At 32.5% G+C, this 12022-nt stretch overlaps 1 long non-coding RNA gene and 1 pseudogene across 1 annotated transcript; one reads left to right on the top strand and one right to left on the bottom strand.

Moving 5' to 3' along the window:
- The first annotated feature begins 398 nt into the window (after positions 1-398).
- On the top strand, positions 399-876 carry LOC148206616 (uncharacterized). The gene is made up of 3 exons (XR_015782629.1): positions 399-610; positions 709-750; positions 841-876. It is a non-coding gene; the product is annotated as an uncharacterized LOC148206616 (long non-coding RNA).
- A 2474-nt stretch (positions 877-3350) lies between these two features.
- On the bottom strand, positions 3351-4178 carry LOC124826080 (lectin 5 pseudogene; annotated as a pseudogene).
- Between the last annotated feature and the right edge of the window lie 7844 nt (positions 4179-12022).

The following is a 12022-nucleotide window of genomic DNA, read 5'->3' as shown; positions in this document are numbered from 1 at the left end:
TGTACCTTTGTTTTGACTCTTATTTCCTTTGTGTTTCGTCTCTTTTTAGTCTCTAGCTTGATGCTAATTTTTTGTGCCAATTTTATTGCTTTCTTAGGTTCCTTTTACATCACTCTCCTATATTGTAAAATCAAAGCCATTCATTGTAAGAAACCATTATAGTTTAGACAGTTAAGCATTAGATGTGATCTTTCTTTGGATTGTCATAATCTCTTTAGTGACAATTCATGGTGTATCTCTTTAGTGATATAATTATTGATTGACAATTCTTGCTACTGTTTTTGCAGACATCTTAAGTTTAAATATAAGTATATTGCTGCCAACTCAATAGTTTGTCTCTTTATACAAATGCAATGTTTTTAATGTTGGCATCATTGATTACGTTGTATGTAGGAAAAAAATTCAAACATATGAATCTACAACATCGTCTCAATCAAAAGAAATATCAAGTTTAGATTCATTGGCTCATGTTTTAGGAAGCCAAGAGCATTGTGGACGTGTTCGCGGTTTAGGTTTGGGTCCTTGCCCATCTAAAGTCTTTGGAGTCCATGCTCGTTCTCATATTGGATCATCTTCATCTACTCCTTCTAATGTTGAATTACAATCTCAGGTTAATGAATATTTAAATATTTATTTGGTTTGTTCCTTTTAAAATTAACATGTTAGGTATCATATTTCTCACTTTTTAAATAAATTTTTCTGTTATAGGTATCTTCATTGACTTCTTCTAATGTTAAATTAGAATCTCAGGTTAATGAATATTTACTTGGTTTGTTCCTTTTAAGATTAACATGTTAGGTATCATATTTCTAACTTTTTAAATAAATTTTTCTGTTATAGGTATCTTCATTGACATCACAAGTCAATGAAATGAAGCCAATCATGACAATTTTGTTGCAAAATCATCAAGGTCCATTGCCTTCATAATTTGCAGTATTTCAAAGATCATCGGCAATAATTGTTAAATTTATTTGTACGATTTTTTTATTAAATATATTATCGACTAACTATTATGTTATATTGTAGGTATCTGATCAAGGGAGTGGGCCAAACAATGGATGTAATGAAGAAAAAAATTAGATATTGTTATTGAATACTTTTATGAGTCATATACTTTTAGTATTGAACATTTATATTGAACATATGTAATGAACCTCTTTCTTTCTAATTTTTATGTATGAACAATTAGTTGTATGAATGATATTAGGTTGAACAATGTAGTTTATTTTATAAAATATTATTAAATTTTAGTTCATATTAATTTATTGTTTGTTTTGTCAATAAAACCATTTTTATTATAATCTAATTTTATTACAATAAAAAAAAATGAACTATACAAATTCCCAGCGGTTTTAAAACCCCGGTAAACTAAACCATCAAAAATAGGGGTGGTTTTGTGATAACCCCAGCTAGTTCCGACGGTTTTTGAGTAGCCCGCTATTCCCGACGGTTTTCATAAAGCCCCAACTAATTCCGACGGTTTCTACAAAACCCCTGGAAATTCCAGCGATTTCTGGAAACTCCCGCTAATACTGGCGGTTTTTTCCAGAACCGCCGGTACTTGCTTGGCGACGGACGTTTTTCCACCGGTTTTTCCAACCGCGGAAAATATGATTTGCAGGGGTTAAAACCGCCGGTAATATTTAAAAAAACCCCGGTAAAAATACAGATTTTTGTAGTGTTGGCAATGATATTATTTTTATAATAAAAGATGTTTTTATTGAAATACACTTCATAAAGTTTTCCTTGCTCCCGTTAAGAAAGTTTTCACCTTTAAAATTATTAGTATAAATTTCCATATTATTATGTTAATTTCCAACTATTACTCTATTAAATGAGTTTTTCTTTGCATGCCCATTCCAACTTTGGATATGTAGAAAATTAATTATTTGAGTTAGCAATTAAGCTTACCTAGGTAGTCTCCATTCCAACTTTGGATATATAGAAAATTAATTATTTGAGTCAGCAATTAAGCTTACCTAGGTAGTCTGTTAATAAAGGAATTTAACAGAACAACAATAATTCAAAAATTTTCTAGATATTTCTTGCTTCCATTTTCTTGAATATCAAGAATAATTTCTATCTTTGATACACATTTTTAATATTATTTTAACTCTTAAATATATTTTTCTGATGTCTGACATTTATTCTTACTGTTCTCCGAGTTAAGAAAGCTAATTTTATTATCTCTTATTCATATAATAATAAATTACTAAAGATTTAATCTACTTTAATATTTTTATTAGGGTGATGATAGTTGAACACATCAAATTTTTACACCTACTCAACATTAGTAAAACAATACTTTCATTTTAAAATATAAAATAATTTAAGAAGAATTAAGTAAAAAATATTTCTAATTGCTGTGGGATAGAGAAACGAAAGGTGAGAAGTGTTTATGTTACTATGAGTTTATGATCGACCGATCGGGTAAGGTGACAAACTAGATGGATAGGACCGAGCGGTTAATACATAAGAAAACATATCTCACGACCGCTCGGTCCCGACAGCAGTTGAGTAGAATTAATGTGCAATTAATATTACAATAGCTACTGATGAGTGATTAATGTTTGCATTAATGACCATTAAGAAGTAAATTAATTGTCAAATTCTAGACTCTATAGATAAGAGTTTAAATACACTTTTTTACTCATTATTGAATTACAAAATATCTACAGAGAAAGATTCTGACTTGAGTGTATTTTGTAGGTCATCCCATACATCGATCAATTACTAGAACACGTAGTGAAGAGACGTTTGACACACCAAAACAACACTTAGGCGACGTCCTCGTTCCATTTCAACAAAAACAGTTTCCTTTATGTTATATTATGTCAGATTGAATTTGTTTTTACGAAATTTTATTATTATTTTATGAAAAACAATTCATGTACATAAAGAAAGTTCATCAACGCTTAATAGAGAAAACAAAAATATATATTTAAGCTAATGAAAAAAACAAGATATATATTTATCATTGACACGATATAAAACTGACTACAATTCAACACGAAAGAGAAGTTTCACTTTAAGTAATAACTAAAGGTGATATACATTCGCAATTATTTAACATATATTATAAAGATAAAATAATAATTATAAAAATTATTTTTTGTATTTTAAGAAAAAAATATTAAATAACTATAAAAAATTTTGTGTGTGTTCTGTGTGTGGGCGTGAAATTTTAGGAAAGAGGAAAAACAATGATTATTAATTTTAATGTCCAATATTGAAGGAAACACAGAGTAGGGCATAGTCCATAAAACAATAAGACTGAACAAATGTAGAAATGAGTTGAGGACCCTGACGTACGCAACTATTATTATCTTCCTTGGAGGAACTAGGTCTCCCTAGATACGTGAAGCGAAAGTCCAAGACAGAATGTCATGGGTCTCAACGCTGTCACCGGTGGCACCGGAGAACCCAATTCTCACCCATTCCGACAGAACTACCCTCAGATCAATTCTTTTCGACAGCGCAACAACAGTGGGGGGTTGAGTACCGTAACCAACGGCCACACTCAACTCTTTCGTCTCCGAATCGTATCTAATGCTAGCTTTTCCAATCGAACCTTCAGGAACCGAATTAATAGGCCAATCTATCGTCTCAACGGACTCAAGAGTGTTGATGTCCACACCAATATGCGGAGCAATGGCAACAGGCTCGGGATCCCATTCATTTCCGAAGCTGTCGAACTCAATGGCCACAATCTGATTCTTGTCGGCGTTGAAAGCAGTTTCGGGAGTGAAGAGTCCGAGGTATCCCCCAGATGAATTTCTGGGAATGCTCGGGTCAGCATCGAATGGTAAGATGAAGAAGGAGAGGCCATCAGCGTGGATTTGTGACCCAGCGGAATCAACGACGAAGGAGAACACAGTTTCGAAGTCTGCAAGTTTCCCTGTGGTTTTGTCCCAGAGACGGACGGGTGGAATGTAGACAGCACGACCAACACTGTGTTCGCGAATTATCGGATTGCCGTATGATCCACCGTCTCTTCTAGTCAATTGTATTGCACCGTCTACCACACGGGCATCGCCGAGGAAACCAATGTCAAACTGTATTCCAGGCTCGAATTTCGAGAAGCTGAATGAAAGTGAATCGGACTTCACGTTGTTTACAAGAAACACAAAACAGAAGGAAATCATGAGAAAGGGAAATGGAATTCGTGTTTTAGCCATGGTTGACACCCCAGAGATTACTTTGAAAAACTTAATTGATTGATGGTGCATGGCAAAACCCAGAAATTCGAGTTATATATAGGCTCGCTGAGCTCTGCTAAATCGGCAAAATCAATAAGTATCTTTCGTATATTCTCGTCTGCATCGAAATATAGATTTCTGTCAATGTATATAACTTTGTTAAGTAGTGTTTGTCTGAAATATATCTATCTTGGACTGCAACTTGAATATCCACTTCTCCTTGAAAGTTCAAAGAAAGGATTGTGTTGGTGAACCATTAAAAGTGGGAATGGCAACGTCTTTACAGCTAAGTGAAAGGTATTCATAACCTACAAAAACTCTATAACTTATTATATTTAACGAGGATGTGTTTTGACAAGTTCTTTATATGTTTTTTAACAAATTAAAAAGAGTAAAAAGAACATCTCCAAATTTTATGCACAGATTAAAATAAAATTTTAAAATATTTTTATTTTATAAAGAAATGATTATTAAAAATTCCTCCTAATACTAGATACGAAAGAATGTATTCATATAATTAAAGTAACATTTCTTTATATTTTTTTTGAAAAATAAAAAAAATAATAAAAAGAATTTCTCAAAATTGTATGCATAGATTAGGAATCAAAATTTACAAATAATCGTTATTAATTAATTCATGTATAAATTAATTTTATTTTATAAGTAATTATTAAATTTTTTATTGTAATATAGACTAGATAGAAAGAATATTCATTTAAATGTTACTAAAATAACATTATTCTGCCGCTCATGGCAGCAATGGGGGTGACTGATACTTCCAATGTTCGAGTGCGAGACAAGAGGTGAATGTCTCAAGTAATTATAGGATTCAAAGTTAACTCTATAAAGGTGAAAACATATGTTTCAAATTCAAATCACCATTATTTAGATTTTTATTATTTTAAGTCCATTTTAATGAATTAATTTTGAATTTACATTATATATTTTTTAAATGCATGATTTTGGATTTTAAATGAATTTAATTAATTAGATTTGGATTTGATATAAATTAGATATGGATTCATTAAAAATTAAATAATATTTTGAATGGTAACAAATTAAAATTAAGTGAGACTCAGTTAGTTTAAGTTATGCAAGGTTAAACAAGTTCAATGAGACTAATTCATGTTATGTCAAGTCGAGTTGAGTTCAAGTCACACAAGATTAGATCAGGTTGAGTTAGATCTATAACAAGTTGAACCAAATCAAGTTGGATTAGGTTAGACCTATATTAGGTTAGGTTAATCGAGACCCAAGTTATGTTAGGCTGGTACGAGCCTAGATAAGTTAGGCTAGATGAAGTCAGGCCTATAAGTCAAATTGGGTTAGATCAAATTCAAGTCAGTCTAAGCTTGTCGACAACAATTCTACCTAGTTAAATCAAGTCAAGACCATATCAATTTCGTCAAGTTAGGTTCAAGTGAACCCAAGACAACCCATATACATTTTAGGCTAAATTAGTTAAAACCTATGTTAGGCCAAGTTAGGCTAGGCTCACGTCAAACTGAATTGGGCCATACCTATATAAGACCAAGTCAAGATGAAACCAAGACGAGACAACTTCATGTTAGATAAAATTAAGTCTGATCCATATTAAACTAAATTGGTTCTGCCTAAACTAGGTTAATTTGGGTTGGGTCCTGGTTAGGTTAAGTTGAGTTGAGTTAAGTTAAGTCAAGTTAAGACAAGGTCGACTTAAGTCAAGCTCAAGTTATCAAGGTTAAATTGAGTTAGGTAAGACTTAACTCGGGAAAGGTACAGATGATTTTTTGGATCCAAGTTATGCAAGTCGAGTTAAGCCAAGTTGAGTCCAATTTATGTTGAGTTGAGCTAGGCTAAAATATGATAGGTTGAAATGGATCTAAGTTAGGTTCGGTGGGTCGAACATGGCTAAGATCAAGTCAATCTTGTCAAGGTTAGGTCAAGTCGAGCTAGACAAAAGTCAGGTCCAATCGAGTTGATTAGACATGTCTACTAGTATACATTAGACAAGTATGCTCATATATAGATTAAATGAGTTTATTAATACACATTAGACAAGTTTGTCCACTTATTAATTAAAGGAGTCTTACAATACACATTATATGAGTATGAATAAACAATGTTTAAAAAATCTAGCAATACATGTTTATACGGATTAGACAAGTCCATACACATTATATAAGTTTGTTGATGTATTGATTAAAAGAGTTTGTTGATGTATTGACTACATAAGTTTAACTACAAAAAAGAAGGACATTACCGAAGGCTATAATCCTTCGCTAACAGCCAAAAGTCGTCGATAATGACTATTTATCGACGGTTTAACGACGACCATGAGATCGTTGGTAAACATCTTGTCGCTAACTATTACTGACAGTCGCAACCAGGAAAAACTGTATGCACTCTCCTCTCATGTATCTTGGATTCAATGTATAGCTCTCAACATGACAGAACAATTCTCAATGATTCAATTACTTCAACAAACATGTACGCAAAAAGATTATGGGAAAGTCAATTTACAGTTCCCATACTTAAATGAATCAAAAAGAACAGGGGAATCAACTTACCTCAACAACCAAATGCTTGACGATACCACACTCTGCAGACCACCACCCTTATGAACATAACAACCCCACTTCACCCCAACGTCGTCGTCAAGCCAACCTCTACGACCCACCACCACTGGCGCAAACGTCAACTACCACGACCCACCACCTTGTCACAAATGCCACGAAGCCTAGCCACCCAAACCACAAACCAGCAACCACCAATGAACACACCTCAACGCCAAACAAAACGGTTACACAACAACGCCTTATGGCAAGCGAATTGGCACTCCCAGAAGCCAAGAAACTTCTGATATTTAGCTTAGGGCAAGCGTCAGCCTTATGACGAGGGTAGGGGATTTTTGAAAATTGGGGTAGGGGATTTCTGAAATTGGGGGAAGGAAACCCAAATTTTTTACTTAAATCCATCGTGGAAATTACCGAGGGTCAAAAGCCCTCAGTAAATTATGACACCAATTAATTACATAAGGACTAAAGGCCGTCGGTAAATGCCCTTCGGTAATTAGCGCGTTTCCTGTAGTGTTAGTAATACACATTGGACAACTCTTTTGTATATTGATTATAAAAGTATTTCCATACACAAATTAGATGAGTAAATTAATATACATTACACAAGTGTGTTCATTCACTAATTAAGTGAAACTTGCAATACACATTAGACAAGTTTGTTCATACACTAATTAAATGATATAACAAAAAACATAAGATGATTTTAACAATACACATCAAACGAGTCTGTCCATACACTTACTAAACGAGTATAATAAAAAATATTAGATGACAATTCCAAACATTAATGAAAAATATACATTAGACGAGTATCTCCATACATTGATCAAACGAGTCTTACAACACACATTAAACAAGTTTATCCATTAATTAAACGAGTTTATTCATGTACATATTAGATAATACACATTAGACAACTGTATCAAATATCTAATTAGACAAGTCTTATAATATACATTAAACAAATTAATTCATATACTAATTAGACAAGTCTAACAAATATAAGGCGATTGTATCCATATACCAATTAGACAAATATAACAATATATATTAGACGAGTTTGTCAATGTAGTGATTAGATGAGTCTAACAATACACATCAGACAAATATGTTCATACATTGATTTGTATTTATAGCGAGTTTACTCTATGTATTTGCATATTCTTTGTACTTTTAGAGAGTTCACTCTATATTTTTTGTATATTCTTTATCCTTTGTACTTTTACAAAATCTATTATCTATATTTGTACAAATATGCGTATTGTATATTGAAATATTATATATATATATATATATATATATATATATATATTAAGTTTATATATTTCTACTATTTATATTTGGTTAAAACATTGGGATAGTCCACATGTTTGTACAAGGTCTTTTTCGTTTTAGGTTGTCTCAATTAGGTCCTTTCTGTTAATAAAGAACTGATGACGTTAACTCAATGTCACGTGTCAGTATGTGATTTTTTTGATTTTTTGTATATAAAAAAAAAGTTGTCACGGAGGATCTTATCACGTGGCAGAAATAGTATGACGTGATAGTGATAGTACTATTAGAAAAGTGTTATGTGAAAAATCTCAATTTAGTCCTTTGATTTATTTTTGGTCTCACTTTAGTCTTAATATTTTTAAAAATTGGAGCAATTTCATCTCTCTTAAACTTAAGACTAAATTTAACTTTTTTATACATATATATTAATATTTTCATTAAAATTGACATTTTTATTAAATATTTATAAAAATATTTTAAAATTTATATTTTACATTGAATTTTATTTAAAATTTTTTTTAATAAAAATATCATTATAATATTTATTTTAAATTGTTATAAAAGTATTTTAAAATTTTATATTTGAATTTATAATTTTATTATTTTTCAACCAACTCTGTAAAAATTATTAATATATAAATATTTGAAACAAAATTTAGATAAAATTCAATGTAAAATACAAATTTAATATTGTTAAAAATATTTAATAAAAATATCAATTTTAATGAAAATATCCTTATATACGTATATAAAAGTTAAATTTAATCTTAATTTTGAGAGGGATAAATTTAGTCAAATTTAAAAAAAATCAAGACTAACTAAATATAAATAAAAATATCAATTTGAAATATTTCACATGAAATTTTTCCAACAATGACACGTGTGACTATTATATCATACTATCTTTTCCACTATCTTCATTTGACATATAATGTAAGAGCCTGAAAAAGTTTAAGGCCATTGGGCCCTATGTGGGGCATCCAGGCCCATCAGACTAAGGCCAACCTAACCTTAGGAAGAGCTCCTCAGAATTTTTCATTTTCTAAGCTCTTCTCTCTTTAAGACTCTTTGCCCTAAACTCTTCTCTGTCTTCTCTCTAAATTTCCAGCTCTCTGAACCATTCAATCTTGGTTGGAAGGTGCTCAGACGCTCACCACATCGAAGGCTTCCTTTTGAACCGATCGTATTTTCGTTTGGACCGGTAAGTCGTTTTTCCCTTCTCTTTCACGATCTTCGAACCTAGAGCATGCAACATTACTGGTTGTATGTTACTAGGGGGTTTCATTTTCCTGTTTCTGCCAAATCAAGCTCTAAGAGCTGTTGTTGTCACCACTTTGGTGGTTTATAGGGTTTGGATTGAGTTCGCGTGTGTGAGATACCAAAAAGGGGCGTCCTTGTGAGCTTGGTAATACAACTCTGAGGTAAGGGGAGCTAGTTATATTTTAGGAGCTGTATGATTGGCCTGTTTAATTTATTTTGAGTGGTTTACTGTTACACTATATTTTGGGATGAGCATGTTTTAAATTGCACCTGTTGAATATGTGAAATTTGTGTAACCATGGTTTGATGATTTTGAATTGACTTGGATATATTTGTTGGTTGAACTTGCTTTGTTGGAAAGGCTTGGAGTATGTAATGTTGGTCATGTGGTTAGTAAGTAGGTGCACAGGTACTGTTTTAGGTCACTGGGAGGTATTAAAGTTAAGTAATTTAAAGTATAGAACACCATAGGACAGTTTGGGTGACTTAGATAAATCAATTGTGACTTGTTGAGAGTACTGTGTTGGTAGGATAGAGGAATCTTAAAAACCTGAGTTGGCACATCCCTGATCATTGAGCAGTCCTGGTCTGATCCAGTCAGTTGTAACTAGTCATATGTGCTAGCGTCGAAGGTGAGACTGATGCGTTCAGACATTTGATTCTTCTCCGATGACCAATTGGGTTAGTAAGAAGTGGTTGAGGTGGAAATCATGTGTTAGTCACGTTAGAAGGGTAAATAGTTAAGGAAGTACTGTTTTGAGTCTTTTGAAAGGAACTAAGGTAGAGAATTTGAGCATAGGTAGTCCTAAGTGCAATTGGGCAGCTGGCTAGCTGGGATGCGTAAATTAGAACAGGTTAGGAACATAAAACTGAGTAAAGTCATGTTCAACATGGTAGAATTGAAATTGGGTTCTTGGGTTAATAAAAAATGGGAGTTTAAGTTAAAACTTGGGTATTGATCACTTTAAAATCATGTTAATAACGCTTGATAATCATCTAGACAAGTTTAATTAGGTACAAAATATGAACTAGAAGGCTTAAAAGTTGGAAGAAAGGCCTAGAAGTGGTAAGGAATGGGTGAGTGGGTAATTCTGCAAAATTTGCGTTCTGTAGATTATGCAGACTCGCTAAGTGAATATTTTCGCATAGCGAGTCCTCACAAAGAGGTGCTCTCTGTTTGAGCATTCGCACAACAAGTTGGTGCGCTGTGCTAAAGACTAGAGAAGGTTGTTATCTGTTTGGTAAGTCGCGTAGCAAATGTAGTCGCTTTGCGACTGTTGCTAGCTTGAGAAATTAGCCAAATCAATTCGAATAGCGAATTTGGGGAGCTATGCGAATTTTAGTTGTCCCTCTGTCAGGAAAATTCGCTCAGCGCATCAAGGGTGGTGCACTATGCAAATTTTAGCTGAAAAACACTCCCTTCGTTAGGAAAATTCGCTCAGCGCACCAAGGGTGGTGCGCTGTGCGAATTTTTGCTGTCTTGCCTTGCATTTTGGTGCGTTGTGAGACCTGGTTCAGTGAGTTTCATATTTTTCCACATCTGTTTGAGCTGTTTGATGTTGTTTGACTGCCAAGATGTATGTATGTCCATATATTTGAATTGTGTGGCTTGAAATAATGTGACTGCAAATTGAAATGATGAAATTGAGTGTGAATTGGACATCTCAGGGTGAGATGATTGAAAGTGATGTGCGGGGTGTTAATGTTGTTCTGTATAACTGTATGGAGCTTTGAACTGGTATGTCTATCCCTACATTCAAAGCACTATTCATGCTCAAATAGAGAAGAACAATGTGAGTGGTGAGAGTAGAGGGAGGTCCTCGTCTATAGTCTTAGAGTTTAGACATAGATAGATGGGGGGATTTACCTTGCATGGTGTTGGGGAGGGCCAGCTGAACTATGCAAGTGCAAAGACGACCAATAGTTCGACAGTTATACCAATCCGGATGAGTCTTGTTGAGTGTTTGAGTCATGGTTTAAAGGGTATGCTTTAATTGTTCTTTTATATGTAACTAAGCATGATGACATCGATTGATTGTCTATATGATTATTGCTTGTTTATCTAGCTCACCCTTACTTCTTGTGGTGTGTTGCTTTTGTATGTTTTCTTTTGCGATGATCATCCACTTGGATGGGACCAGAAATTATTGAGGAGATACCTTTGGAGCAAGAACTAGAGGACACTAATGCTGTAGTGCAGTTTACTTAGGAATTTCCTATTTGAACGCTTGAAGTGTTGAATACTCTAAACTGTTTAAGTTTAAAATTCTGTCTTCATATTTGGATGACTGTAATTCCGTACTTAATTGCAAGTCATACTCTAACTGTTCTCTTTCTTTGGATGTTGACGCCTATATTATATGATTGTGGTTATTATATATTTGGGATGTCACATATAACAATTTTTTTTAAAAAAAATGAAAAATAAAAACTAAAAAAATTAAAAAATTAAAAAGCTTACAAACTGATACATGATATTGAGTTTAACATTGTTGTATTAATGGAAATGATCAAATTGCATCAAAGTTTCAAAATTAAAAACCTAATTAAAACAACTTTTAACCTTTTATATGTTTACAAAATCTAATATATATATATATATATATATATATATATATATATATATATATATATATATATATATTTACTTTCTAAACTTCTAAATTATTTTTCAAATTAATTTTATTCAAAAATAAATTATAAAATAAAAAATATTTATTATTTATTTCT

Source organism: Vigna umbellata, chromosome 1 (genome assembly GCF_029865625.1).
Source record: "Vigna umbellata cultivar VRB3 chromosome 1, Vumbellata_1.0, whole genome shotgun sequence".
NCBI classification, from domain to species: Eukaryota; Viridiplantae; Streptophyta; class Magnoliopsida; order Fabales; family Fabaceae; genus Vigna; species Vigna umbellata.
Note: the sequence above shows the minus strand (reverse complement) of the source record. Positions and strands in the feature narration are given on the sequence as shown.